At 48.9% G+C, this 13,616-nt stretch overlaps 1 protein-coding gene across 1 annotated transcript in view; it reads right to left on the bottom strand.

The window, feature by feature from the left end:
* The window catches only part of FBN3 (fibrillin 3), a 109,367-nt gene that overhangs the window by 65,340 nt on the left and 30,411 nt on the right, over window positions 1–13,616 (bottom strand). The gene's annotated exons all lie outside the window — the stretch shown is intronic.

The raw sequence follows: 13,616 nt of genomic DNA on the forward strand, positions 1-13,616 counted from the left end.
AGGGACAAAGACGCGTACGGAGATGACTGGTACAAGCAGCTCTCACGGACCGCCTTAGGGCCTGGCAGCCCATACAACGCGAACGCAGAGGATGGCAGAGATGTCACATCACTTGGACTTGGTTTGCAGAGTAAGAGCCCTAGAGCTCACCCACAAAACATTCCGGGAGACAATTCCCAAACCTTTCCCCATGATGTCTACCACAAATTCCGCAAAGGGATTTCCACGCGCGCTCTGACAGTCTCTGCAAAGGCAGCCTCCTGCAGCAACACCCGTCATGGTGATTAATTTCTTTGGTTTAACTCTTAAAGGTCCCCTGGTAGTTTTAACAATTTTAAAACCCAGATGCTGCCGAAACAACCAGCCTGTTTCCTATTCCCACCAAGGATCCTCCTATCCCTTAAAACCAAAGAGATTTTGAAGGACTTGTTTGCACTAAGGAATGCGGTTTTGCCACTGTCTGGGCTCTCATGACCCTCGATTAGGGATATTAGCACAGCAGGCATTCATCAGGAAACAAAATTCTTCAGCAAGAGGGTTTTTTCCTTCTACTGGGAATAAATGATTGCACGCAAGCGTTTGATCTGTGGCTGGAGAAAGGACCTTTAACCATATTATTGTCAGACCAGAAAATTCCACATTAACTGCCTAAGGAAGTTAGGTGTTGGTCAAATAGCTGTTATTTCAACTAGTCTGGGCTGAAATTTGCAAAGTTGCTTAGGGAATTTTAATGTTGGAGTGCCAGTAATTAGTACTTGACTGTGAACCCACATCCCTGCACCAGTACCCAGATTAGCCCACAGCTGTCTGTGCAGCAAAACATTTAGATTTGCAGGTGAAGCAACAAAAAAACTTGTCTGGAGGGTGGCTATACCTAAATCATGAGCCATGGGCAGCACTGGCACCCCCATCTAAAGATTGATGGCTCCATTTCCAGAAATGTCTTAGTAGAACATAGACACTCAGGAAAGTAAAGCTCTGTTTCTTGGCCTGCGAGCTCTCAGATACACATCTTTCCACACATGAGCTTTGCAATCACTCCCTTCTATTTAAATCCGGACACACACGTGCAATGAATAAAAAGGAAAGCCGTTAAACAGGCAGTTTGAGGCAGAAAGCTTTCGACCGTAGGGTATGTTTGCACGACAGCCACACCAGCAGGACCTACGCTGGCGTGGAGCCGTGACAGCATCTTCATCCTGGGCTGTAAGATCATTTGGAAATGCTGGCAATTGCTGCAGGCTCTGGGCTGACGGCGCCTGTGCCGACGTGCCTTCCTCAGCCCTGCACCTTGCGCTGAGCAAAAGCTGCATGAGGCTCCCAGGGCTACAGGGAAACCACACAAGAAACCCTCCTCTACCTCTGGGAAAGAATCAACTAGCAAAATAATTGCTTGTTTCCAGCTTAACGCTCCTTCTGATTGTTATTTCTCGAGCAGCTGGGAGCACAGTCATACTTAAAAACTAATGTTTATAAAAGAGTCAAAAGAAATTTGGTCTGTGGCTGTCACTGAGAGGCAAAGAGCAAGAAAAATTTGATGGGGGGGAAAAAGGAGGAATTATTTTGAAGTTACATTGGTTTAAAAGTGACGTGTTCTCATAAAAATGCCTTTGTTTAGAAATCAGAACAGAAATATGTGCTATGTTTGCAATGGTGAGTTACCAAATAATATTTTTTTTTGACCCAAATTTTAACAAGAGACCAAAGCACATGGTCCTCATTAATGTCTCCTACCACGCCAAGTTTAATGCTTTAGTTTGTTCTACTTTATTCCTAGAAAAGAAACCAACAAAATTTGAGTTGTTATCTCATCTGTCGTCTTTTTTTTTTTAACGAAGCTGAAAGGTTCTTGCTCAAATTTTGAGCCTTAAGGAGAGTGCTTTATAACCACACCAGCACACAATTTAAACCTTCTCAACTATCGTACCCAAAGAACTACAAAATAAATTGTTTCATGGTCCTATTTCAATGGAACAATCAACTCAAGACAAAAAAGCTAACAGACTAGGCTGAAGTATTAAGAGAGGAATAAAGAACGGAACAGCGAGCATCATCCCTGAACTCATGGCTTGTTTCCATCCCAAGAGCTGCTTGCAGTCCCAGCCCCCAGCCCAGAGAGCGGCTGGCAGAGCAGGGGAAAGAGCGAAGAGCTGTGGAAGGGTTTATATACAAGGCACAGCTGCACTGGTTTGCAATCCTCAGTCTGAAAAAGAAACACCTGGAGGAAGACCTGATAGCAGGGTGCAAAATCCTGCCTGGGCTGGAGGAGGACCAGGCTGCCCACTTGCAGAGCCAGCATCAGGGGGTGTCCCAGGCAGATAAAGTGGCTTAAAATCAATCGAGGAAATGCTTCTTCAGACAACGTATAGATTAAGGGGAATTCTTCTAAGAGAGGATGCTGTGAATTGTCCAAGGTTGTGAGCTACAGGCGCCTGGTGCCCAATAAAGTCTTACAGAGGAGGATCGCATAGGATCGCCCCGTTCCTATACTGTTTCCTGGCCGTCAGCTTATGGACACTGCCAGAGCCTTGAGGCACAAACTCACCTCAGCCAGGGGCCCTCAACCCGCCCTTGTTCCACTCTGTAACCCACCCTCCCAGGCAGTTTGGTGTTGGTTTTGGTTCAGCATCGCTGCAGCTGGAGCCTCTAAGAGATACCCGCGGTCGGGCAGGCTACAGCTCCGCTGGAGCGTGGCAGTGCCTGTGTGCTTAGGGTGCAACCCAATACATTTCATGAGCTCTTCTGAAACCTTGTTAACCCTAGGACGATGCAGAAACATCTCATAAAGAGGGCTTGCTTTTCCCCTGTCCTTGTCAAAAGAAGGAGGACACGTGGCTGATGTCATTGCGGTGGGTACCTTCAAAGGGCTCTGACAGAGAAAGTCGGGTCACGCAAACGTATAACCCAAAATCGATGCAGGGCAGTACGGCAGAGAGAGGAACAGGGGAGACTTGCACCTCCCATGTCATCTCACTGAGGCTGGATGTGCTGCAGCAAGAATTCCCCATGACGGATAATGAAAGCGCAATTGTAAGGAGAACACCCCCTTTTAAACAAATAATTGACAAAAATAGATTTTCATATGTAGATTACTTCTCTGGAGGGAATGAAGCCAAGGAAATTGCAGTCTGGAGTCCAGAAAGCCTGGCTGCATTCCAGCTCCCATCTGTTGCTAATTTTAATGGTCAAATTATTAAATTTTTAATGAGGCACCAATCAAATTTTATTAAGGAAATATGCACGCTTAGGAGATGTCTAAAGCCCTTCTGCAGCCTAGGTATGGGATTCCATCTTCCAGGAGCCCTGTCACAGGTAGTTGTCCTGCAGAATTCTGGTCTTTGCTGGTACATTTCTTAGGAAAACAGGGATGAGGCGGCTTCCTTGCTGGAAGCTGAGATTCCCTCCTGGTCCCTCTTCCCAGCTCACTCAGACTTAAAGTAAGTGTCCAGTGGACGGATACGGGTGAGTTCCACTTTTCCACCTGCAGGTAAAGTTCTCATTAAAGAGATTGCAAGAAATACTGGATCGGGCTTTATTTTGGGAATCAGTCAGTATCTTTTCCCCTCTACAGAAGAGACTTTCAGCACAGCAGGGCCATATCTGGGCCTTTACCCATCACTTAGCGCTGCAAAAGCATCGTGCCGGCTCACTGCCTGACTTCACCTCTCCCAACAGCCTTGCAAACAGTAAACACACAGCACAGGACAGCCACCAGCTTCCCTCCCAGTGCTACCACCAGCCGTATCCGTTCCCACCTCTCATTTTTCTTCCTTGCCCTACTAATTTCTCAGTAGACTGTGCTCAGCTCGGTGATTTCTTGTCGCCGTGGATTAGGTTACTATTCATGCCTACTTGTCTTGAGCAGCCAGCAAGGAGAGCGGGCGCTCAAATTGCAAAAGGCACGGTGGAATCAGAGGTGAAGCGTCAACATGTTTGCATTAACCACGAGAAATCCGACTCCTCGCTATGCTCTTTGTTTTGCAGCTCTCGCCTCCCCCACCGATGCCTTTGAAGCACCACCTAGGCTGAACCAGGGACCTTCACTGATGCTGCAGAGCGAGGCTGGGGCTACAGTGAGTCTTATCTACTCAATCCTGCAGCCAACACAGCCCCCAGATGTGCTCAGAAGAGGAAGCATAACAGGAATAGACCTCATTTCCAGTTTCCATGTTTGGCTGGTTGTCATGGAGATCATTAGGCACCCCTATAGCTAATGAATTCCTGACAATTCCAAGCCGCAAACCCTTGGGGAGTTAATGGGTGGGATCCATGCCATTACACATGCTCTTACACTGAGCCACACTATTCCACTTGCAAGCAGCTTCCTGAAAACATCCCCGTGGACATTTTTGACTTTCCTAATTAGTGTGTCTAGGGCGTAAGTGGAGGAAGGCTTCACAGTTGCTGTGGACATCTGCCTTCACCCACGTGCTGCGTGGAGCCCTGCTGGAAGGGGTGGGACATCGAAGTGGGTTCAAGCACTTCTGCTCCAGCCCAGCTCACACATCAAATCTTGTTGTTTCCCCATTTCCAGCACTTTGGGTGCTGTGCTGACCAGGGATGCTGACCAGGGATGCTGACCAGGGATGCTGACCAGAGATGCTAACCAGGGATGCTGACCAGGGATGCTGCCCTGGCTTTGCCTACCCTACTTAACCCAAGTTCACCTTGCCAGAACCTGTCTCACCTCCTATGAGAAGTAATAAAGAATGATGCACTACTCTTTGCCAGCCATGGCTATAATTTATACCAGAAATGCAGCTTGGACTCATTAAAAAAGTATAATCAGTTTCAGACTATTTAAAATTACCACTCTGAGGCTATCAAATGTTTATGTACAACAGTTGGAAGGCACCTTTTCTGTTGCTCAGTTTCCCCAGTGCTAAAGGAAAACAATGGAAATCTTTTGTAGGGAATGTTTCCCTGGGACATACGGCATAACTCAATGCCATTCTTTTGCATGGAAATGTGAATTTCAGCAAGACAGACTAATTTCTTTGAAGGAGACCTCAAGCTGAACACTTCCATAAACAAGGACATTTTTCAAATGTTTTTTAACACCTGAATTGAAACAGTATCTGAACCTGAAATATTTACAACTTTATTTCATATCCAATTTAAATTATTACTTTGCTGGGAGGGGAAAAAAACCCCTGCATTTAAAATTAATATTTTACTCCCTTTTAACTGGTTCTCACTGTCCCTTTGGGAAAAGGGGTAGTTTTTGACAAAGAACTTTGGAAGAGAACCATTTTGTTTGAATATTTTTGGAAGAAAAAGGATAGCTTCCTCCACTTCTAGAATATCCATCTGCCCCGCAGGGTGTCAGCGAGTAAATTAATGCTGGCAGTGGGAATTCAGATCCCAGGGTAAAGATGCAAAGGCAGGAATGACTGCGCTGCTTTCCTTGCTGTTTAAAACGCAGTCCTAGAAACTCGGCTATGCCTGACCCCAGCCTGCGAGCCAATCTGCAGGGTGCGGGCTGAAGGACGGTGAAGAGAGTGAAGAGCTCTCACTCCGTGCTCTCATCCCGTCCTGCCTGCCATTTCTCGGGCACCGTTTGGCTGGAATCCCCTCATGAGACAGACCACGGGCTGGGCGAATTCCTTCTTTACAAAATAAATAAATCGCGCCGTGAGGAAGAAGAGCTTTTTCTTTGCTAAAAATCAAATTCCTTCTCATAATAAACAATGCTTGCACTGAAGGCTTTTTCTTAAAGCAGTAAGGACAAACGTTGCCTGTAAGTAATCCCCGGGGAGCTCCGGACCTCGCTGGGATGAGGTCACTGCAACACATGCCCCAGGCTCTGGCAGGCTTCCACGCCGCGCTCTGAAAGCTCCAGCCACCGAGTACGGGAGAGCACGACCAGATATCAAACCCGATACTTATTTTTCTGTTTTCGATGAATGATTTCCATCAGCAGGAGGCTTGGTCCCCCCGGCCACGAGAGCACAGCCTTGCAATTCTTTCTGTCTCTAACCTTCGGGGAGGTTTGGAGCAAGACAAATGGCTCTGGGAGCCAGCGAGAGCCGATGCAACCCAGGCCAGGCACTGATCTGGCAGATCCCTCTGCAAACGTCTACCCAGAAAGATTCCCACACAAACTGTGGCTGCTTGTGACGGGGGTGTTCCCCAGAGAGCCCACGGAGACCCTGGCCGTGTCTTCTGGGACCTGCTGGGAGAGCCGATAACTTACAAATGAAATGCTTAGTGGAGTGATTCATGCCCTGCGCAGAAAGAGGAGGCGGACGGATGGCAAAGGGCACAGGGAACAGCATCCGAAAGCCACCAGCCAAACAACCAGCTGAAAGGAGCCAACCGAAAATCCCGTGATTATTTCTGTGGCCCTGAAGGTGAACGCAGAGATTGTACAGCCCAGCTCGCCAGTCTCGGCACACAGCGCAGCTCAGCATCTGCTAAGCCTCTCGGGCTGCGTCCATACGTGACAGCCTTGGGGGGGGGGGGGGGGGGGGGGGGGGGGGGATGCAGGGAGAACAGCAGCAAGGGTCTCCGAAAAGGGCTCCTTTCTCATGGAATACTTTCTCCACCTAGTCATTTCCTTACCTCGTACAGGCACAGCCACATTCCTGATGTTTAACTGTTTGGACTTTTGCAGAAAAGAAAAAGCTGGCTAGGGCAGTTTATAAGGCCAGACATTCCAAGTGCTGAAAAAACATATTCAAAGGAAATAGTAAAGGGAGAACTTTTTTTAAGTTTTCCTGTCCTATTTTTACAGCTTCCTGTCGAAGCCTTAGCCTGATGAAACCTGAGCTAGAGCTCCACGCACCACCCTCCTGCAAGGGCTCTGCGCTGCAGCAGCATCTGAGGCACAAAACACACACATGGGGCCGGCAGCGCCAGCGGCTGGAGAAATGTCTGGGAGGGCTGGAGCCGGGGGTGGCACTGCCAGGCTGCATCCTCCAGCCTGGAAAAGGGCCACGGGGTCGGAACGCTGTGAGCCGCTGCCTCACTGCCTGCTCAGTTAGTGCAGCGGTGCTGGGGGGGCACAAGCGTTCGATAGCTCCGGGGTCTCCCCCACGCACACCTTGCACCTCCGGTGGCTTTGGTGGGATCACGGCTGTGGGCATGCTCCTGGATCCCAGGGGAAAAGACGGCGGCTGGGCTGGGCTGAGCTGTGGCTGAATTTGGGGGTTTTCTCCTTATTGGACTAAGTATGGGAAGGAGAAATCTGTGCCGGCCAGGCAGGCAGCATTTTCGGCCAGAGGGTTTGGTGACTTTGGCTGCCTTCCCTCTGGGACAACGAGCTGGGAGGCAGTGATGGCAAGGATGCTACTGAGCAAGGGCTTCCAAACGATGGGGTTGGTTTTACAGGTCTTGCCTGGCTGTAGTAACGTCACTGTGCAGGACCTGCAGTCGCCTTCATCTCTCCGTCGCTGCATTCGGCAAAGGTTCTGTACTTCAAACGCAGTAACGCAATGGTTGTGCCAGGCAGAGCAAGGTGTTCTTTGGAAGAGGCTTATCCATAGCCAAAGTCTCTTGAAGAAGGAAGTGACAGGAATGACCCAGCAGACACAAATAGCACGTTATGAGATTCCTCTCAGACTGAATGAATGGAAATGGAAAGATTACACCCTCCTTAGCACCTTCTTACCGCAGCACACTCTCAGCAGGCTTGGCCTTTGCGTTCAGTGGGAGGCGTTCCAAGTCCTCGCCACGAACGTGGTCTGCGGACCCTGCTCAGCTGGAGCTGCTGCACCACGTGAGCTGGGTGCCCGTCCCCAGCGCTGCCCAAGGGCAGCTGTGGACCAAGCAATGCTGCTCCTGCAGTCTGTGCCCCTCCTCGTTCATCTTCGTGGGCTTGCAAGGAACAGGGCGTCGATGCACAGCCTTGGGCTGATATCAGTGCAAGGGCACAGCAGCCGGCCATGTGTCTGTCTACCTCCACACGTGCCCCACGGAGCTGTGGCTGTGGTGTCACGCTCCGCTGCACCCCTCACAGTCCGCTGGCAGAGAGCCTCCACATGCGGGTGAAATACGAAATCAGGCGGTTATCTCCATGCCGCTTTTCTCCCACAAGGATCAGCAGGTTCAGCACCACCAGGATACTCTGGCTCAGGGACCCCGTTCCCCACAGCGAGAATGGGAGCCGCATGCCACTGCATCCAAGGGCAATGATGGGTCAGGAGAGAAGACGGGCACCATCCTGCCCATCCCGGAGCAGGCGGTGAGGTGCCAGCTGCAGACACGGAGGTCCCAGCCCCTGGCAGCCCAGCCTCCTCGGCTCGCTCAGCTGCAGCTGACTCAAACGCTCCTGTGCTGCCCTGCGGCGACACAAATGACTCGCTTTCCGACAAGGTTGCACCTCTTTGCAAAGACCCTCTTTGCTATTACTCGGACCTTTGCCAAATTTTACCTGTTCAGGCTGAAACCAGCTTGTACCCAGGGTAAGCAGTTTTGGAAAATTGCAGTCCAAACCTTCCCGTCAGATTTACAGATAAATCTGGGAGAATGCTGTTCACACAAAGGTCTCTGGAGGAAATTAATTCTGATCCCAGGGGCTGGTTCCCACTGGGCGCAGTGAACTGGCCTCTGAGCCACGTGCTGAACACCAAGCAGCCAAAAAAATATGTTTTAAGTAGCCGTGCTTTGGAGGTGCTGCCCACCCTCTGGCAGGGGAAAATTAGTCTGTGATTGTCTCATTACGGATTGTCCCATAAAGCCCATGGGCATGCAGGACACCTGTACGTGCAGGATGCCTCTCCATCCCACCAGTACTCCCAGCACTGTGACTGGCCTTCTGCAGAGATCAGAGGAAAATGTGGTTTCTCAGAGCTATAATTATTTTATCAAGTAAGCCTGCCTGCAGGAGGAAAATGGCAACCTGCAATTGAGTACCGTGCTGAATTCCACTCGTGGTGAAGCCTCTGCCAGACCTTTCTGCATAAACGCAGGCAAGTTACAGCAGTAGATGTCAGAGCTCTTCAGCCTACAGTTGATTATCAAAATGCTTTTTGTACCACAGCGTGGAGAAAGGGGAGCCTTTGGAGGCAGGCTGAGGAGAAGGAACTCCATCACTTATCTCAGCGACGAGTTCTGCTTTATGTCTTAACATCTGTATTAGTGGAGCACTAGGAAAAATCAGCTGAACGCCTGGTTTCTAATGAGGATGAGAAATCTCCTTGTAAACAGTCTTTTATTAAAAAGCTCATGGCGGGGGCGGCGGAAACCTTAAAATCTTAACCACTGCCAACAGCATGCCTCCATAACATTTTTGGTTGAAGTAATTTGGCCATTTGGCCTTGGCCAGTGCTTGCCCTGGCCTTTTTCCTACCTCGGAGAACTGAAACCCAAGAAATTAATGAGTTTGTGACACCCTGGAACAGCCTTGCACTTCAGGGGATGCATGCGGAGGCCCAGGCAAATCAAATTTTGGTTTGATCTCAGAAGCCACATCGTGGTCCCTGTTTCTGGGACGTCTCCATTCCACTGGGATCGTTGCTGGGATCTTTCAGAAGAGCAGCTGGAACTGGGACTCGGTTTCACAGCGTGCATGGACCTCGGGCACAGCCAGAGCTTGTATGGAGGAGATCTTTTTGCCAACCTGCCATTTATCCCCAGAACAAAACCTCTACCAGGCAGCTCAGATTAATTAATTTGATATATCTTCATCTAAAACGCAAAGGTTTAGATTAAAAGTCTTTCCGAGTTATCTCAGGTATCACTGAATTTCCATGACTTACTTGTGGCCCCTTCCGTGCTAGCCTAATGTATGTACTCACGTGCCGGGGGGGTTCGGGGGAGTTCTCAGCTAAAGGTATGACATACGTACATCCCTGCCGATTCCTAGGAGCAGCATTTCAGAAGCTCGGGACTGTGACCTGAGTTTAGACAGGAGCAAGCAAAGGGACCAGGTTCCTGTTGGCTGCCTCCTGCTGTGGCACGCACAGGAACCAGACTCGTCCTGTGGGGCTGCTTCCTTTCTCCTAAGCCTCCCGTTAGACTGAACATTTGGGGGGAAAATCGTTATGAAGAGGAAACAGAAAAACTGAGGCAAAGCCACTCCTAACAGCTCTTTTCAGGAGGGGGCTGGGGAGACCTTAGAGCAAGAATAACGGGGCGTTCTGCAATATTCCCACCACATGGAAATCTGAGAGCATGAAGGTGCAGTTTATGCTGAGACACGCACTAGCATCCATGTGCATTACAAGATGCTGGTTTGGATCGTGTGTTCTGTTTATATATCGCCTGGGGCGTCTGTCTCTGGAAAAGCTACGGCTGGAGCAAACACTAGAGATCATTCTGGATTTCTCTTTCCCTTAGCCAAGGCTGACTCCCAGAATTAGACCTAACCAGTATTTGTATAACTTGCTCTTAATCACCTACAGCTATGAAAATCCACAGCCTCCTTACACAATTCTTCTAGTGCTGCAATATTTCAGGACAATGGATGAGTCCAACTGCTGTTGGACTGACAGAAATCAAATAAAATTATGAGGATGAGAGGTACAGTCATCCTATACAATAAAGATCTTTAAGAAACTGATACAGCATATAAAAATATGCTAATCTGGGGACTTGCATTAGTCTGACTCACTGTTAATGGAAATTTCTTCCAGGAATGGAATTGTATGAGTTAGAAGGAACCCTGGGTTCACAAGCTCCCCCCCGCTCCCCCAAGAAAAGGCATCAAAATCCTTTTGAAACTTTGGCGAATCTGCAGACACAGACATGTTATGGAGACTCAGAACTCCTCCCTGGGCGCACGTCAAAGGAGATCCTCATGTAACGTACACACTAAAATATAAAAAGCTGTATCTTGATATAAGCAGAATAATGGAGATGCAGGAAGAAAACAGGTGCAGATTAGCAACAGCTTGAAAGTAAAAGGTACTGAGTAGCAATTTAGATGCCACCTGTCCTTTTCCCCATATACTCTCTCTTGTTTATGCCTGGGACCTACTTTTGCCCATTCTGGTTATATCCCAAAGTCCTGATGCTTCACGGTGCTTTTGGAGAAGCACTGGCCATGCAGAATGTGGTCTGCTCTTCACTGACTGCTGCTGTGGCTTCATCTGGAGAGCTGCTGGCAAGGGGCTGACCAGGGCTCTGCCCAGGAGGGGGGCAGGTCTGCACCCAGGCTCTCCGAATTCCTCTTTGCCAGGTGTTTAACCCCTCGGAGCACGGCAGTTTCTGAAAGCCTGTGTCCTCCTTGCTCCGTGGTTAACAGTCTTGCTTGAGGCATTTGAAAAGGAACGGGAGAAATGAGAATCTCTTGGTAACAGCTGTGAACAGCTGAGACGTGGATTCTGCTGGGGAGAAGCTGCTGTTCGGGAGCATTTTCACTTCAATCCAACCCAGTCCTGGTTACGGTCTTGGAAAGAGCTGTCCTGCTGTGAGGACTATGGAGGAGCAGGAGATACTCACTGCCTTTTCCATGGATGTCTAGGACCTGCCGTGCCTCTAATCCTTGCTTTTGTCCACGTGTTTGAAACACTGTGTTCGGTAACAGGGCTTCATTTTCCTGTACTGGCTAATGAAATCTCGGGCACTGGGTGCCAGTTTTAAGTCTGCTATTATCTTCACAGGGACACAAGCCCTTCCAAGGCTTTTCATGGGATGTGGGACTTGGGACCAACCGTGCAAGGCTTCAAGAGCACAGACGGCTTTCAGCCCAGCCCAGAAGTGTTTGCACTCCAGAACATGGTCCCGCGAGTTTGTTGGTTAAACTTGTGGAAGCCTTGCCCCATTAAGAGGAGAGGACATGCAGACACCTCCCCAACCAGACAAACCATAGGGACCACAGACAGGCTCCACAAAGATCGAGAATGTTACTCCAAAAATCTTTTTTTCCAAAGTGAAAGAAAACTTTCTTTCATGAGAGGTAGAAACTGGCACCCACAGTGAAGAGATCAGCATTTGGATAGAAAAAACCCAAATTAAACCTCATCTTTGGAACACAGGAGGAGCATCCACACCTTCACCTGAGTCAAGTGCTGTCACTTTTTACAGCCATTTTTTTCCCACTTTAAGGAGGGTGAAATCAGAGACATGACATCAAAATGTTTCATTTTTTTTGCTGTAAAACTATTTTAAAAAATTGGTCTCTTTCCCCACAGATTAATTTTTCCTGTACTGCAGCTTTTCCCCCAACACTGATGTAATGTGAGTTCACGTTACCAAAGGCTGCTGGGGTTATACAATATATTCACTAGTCCTTCATCCCTGAAGATGTCAAGGAGAAAGAGGAAATGATGCTAAGATTCGCTGAGTACCTCGCTATTAAGGTATTTACCTCTGAAGTGGAGTATTTCCTGAATTAAGTGTGAAGGCAGTTAGGTTGCTTCCACTACAAAGCTGCCTCTTACTGGAGCCCTGAGCTGTTGAACACGCAGCTTGTTGAGTGTATGGCAGCAGAAGCTGTTGCTTAGCATTCAGGAATTTAGTTTATTCTAGTTTAAAAGTAAAAGTATCTCCTTTTAGGGTTATAGTAAAATAAAGTAGAATTAAATCCCTAAATAAATCTGTAATCGGATAGATTTGTGGGGTTTGAATGCCTTCTTTTCATCAACACGGATGGGCACATTCTTCAGTGCTCACCAATCTAAATTGGTACCCTGAACGCTGCGGGCAAGCACACCTCCGGAGAGCAAAGGCTCAGATGATGGCCACGCTAGAAACAACAGCAACTGTGCAGAGCTCACCAGCCTTTCTGGGAATCTTGGCAACTCAGCACAGATACCACCTGGAGTGATGCAACTCTGTGTTCTCTGAAATGAGTTTGTATCTTTGCGTGGCCTTACCCCCTGTACATCTCACGACGGGAGATGACGGCACCACGCTGTGCCTTGCAGCAGGGAGAGCTCAGGCATTTACAGATTTTAGATCTGTAAGTCTGAGTTGCTCTGAAGTCCAACATCAAACAAGCCAGCGCACGACAACCAGAGACAGATGGATGGAGAAGTCCATAGCCCATATGTCTGTGGCAGAACTGATCACTCCACTGTACACACTCACCCTCCAGTCAATACCTGCATTTGGTCAGTGAATCCTGCCCCCCCCGTGCTGTTATCACACCATCACCTATAAGGTTCTATGGTGCGCTGTGCTCAGCTGGCCACATCTACCCACCGAGGTCTGAAGTAGGCTCTGCAGGGCAGGGAGGTCCAGCACGTTCCTATGGAAGACAGCCAGCCAAAACCAACCTCCTTGTTAAAAATATGATCTGCTTTTTTCCAATTTGTTTTCCTTCAGGCTTCAGTCCCTTCGCCTTGCTTCAGCCGAAGGACCTGGGCCAGCCCCTGCTCCCACAGGTTGTCACATTCTACAAGGAAGAGCTTCTTTTGGGACAGAAGGGCCATCCCACCCCCCTGTGACACCGTCAAGCAGCCACTTCTGCTAGCGTGTGCACTGCTGCTGAGGGTACAGCCCCCAGGATATAAAGTGTGTCTGACAAAAGACTCTTCCTGAAGTAACAGCACCTTTTTATCCAGGTGTCCTTGGGAAGAAACGTCCCTGAGGAAGACTGGTACTTCAGCATGGACAGACCAACAAGAGATTTCTCCTGGGTGAAGGTGGTCCCTTGGGGCTCTGGGTTATGCCTGTGCTGAGCTCAAGGGGTTTTCCCTACAGAGCTCTTTGGTAGGGGAGCAGATGAG

The sequence above is a fragment of the Falco naumanni genome, chromosome 4 (assembly GCF_017639655.2).
Source record: "Falco naumanni isolate bFalNau1 chromosome 4, bFalNau1.pat, whole genome shotgun sequence".
Lineage (NCBI taxonomy): Eukaryota > Metazoa > Chordata > Aves > Falconiformes > Falconidae > Falco > Falco naumanni.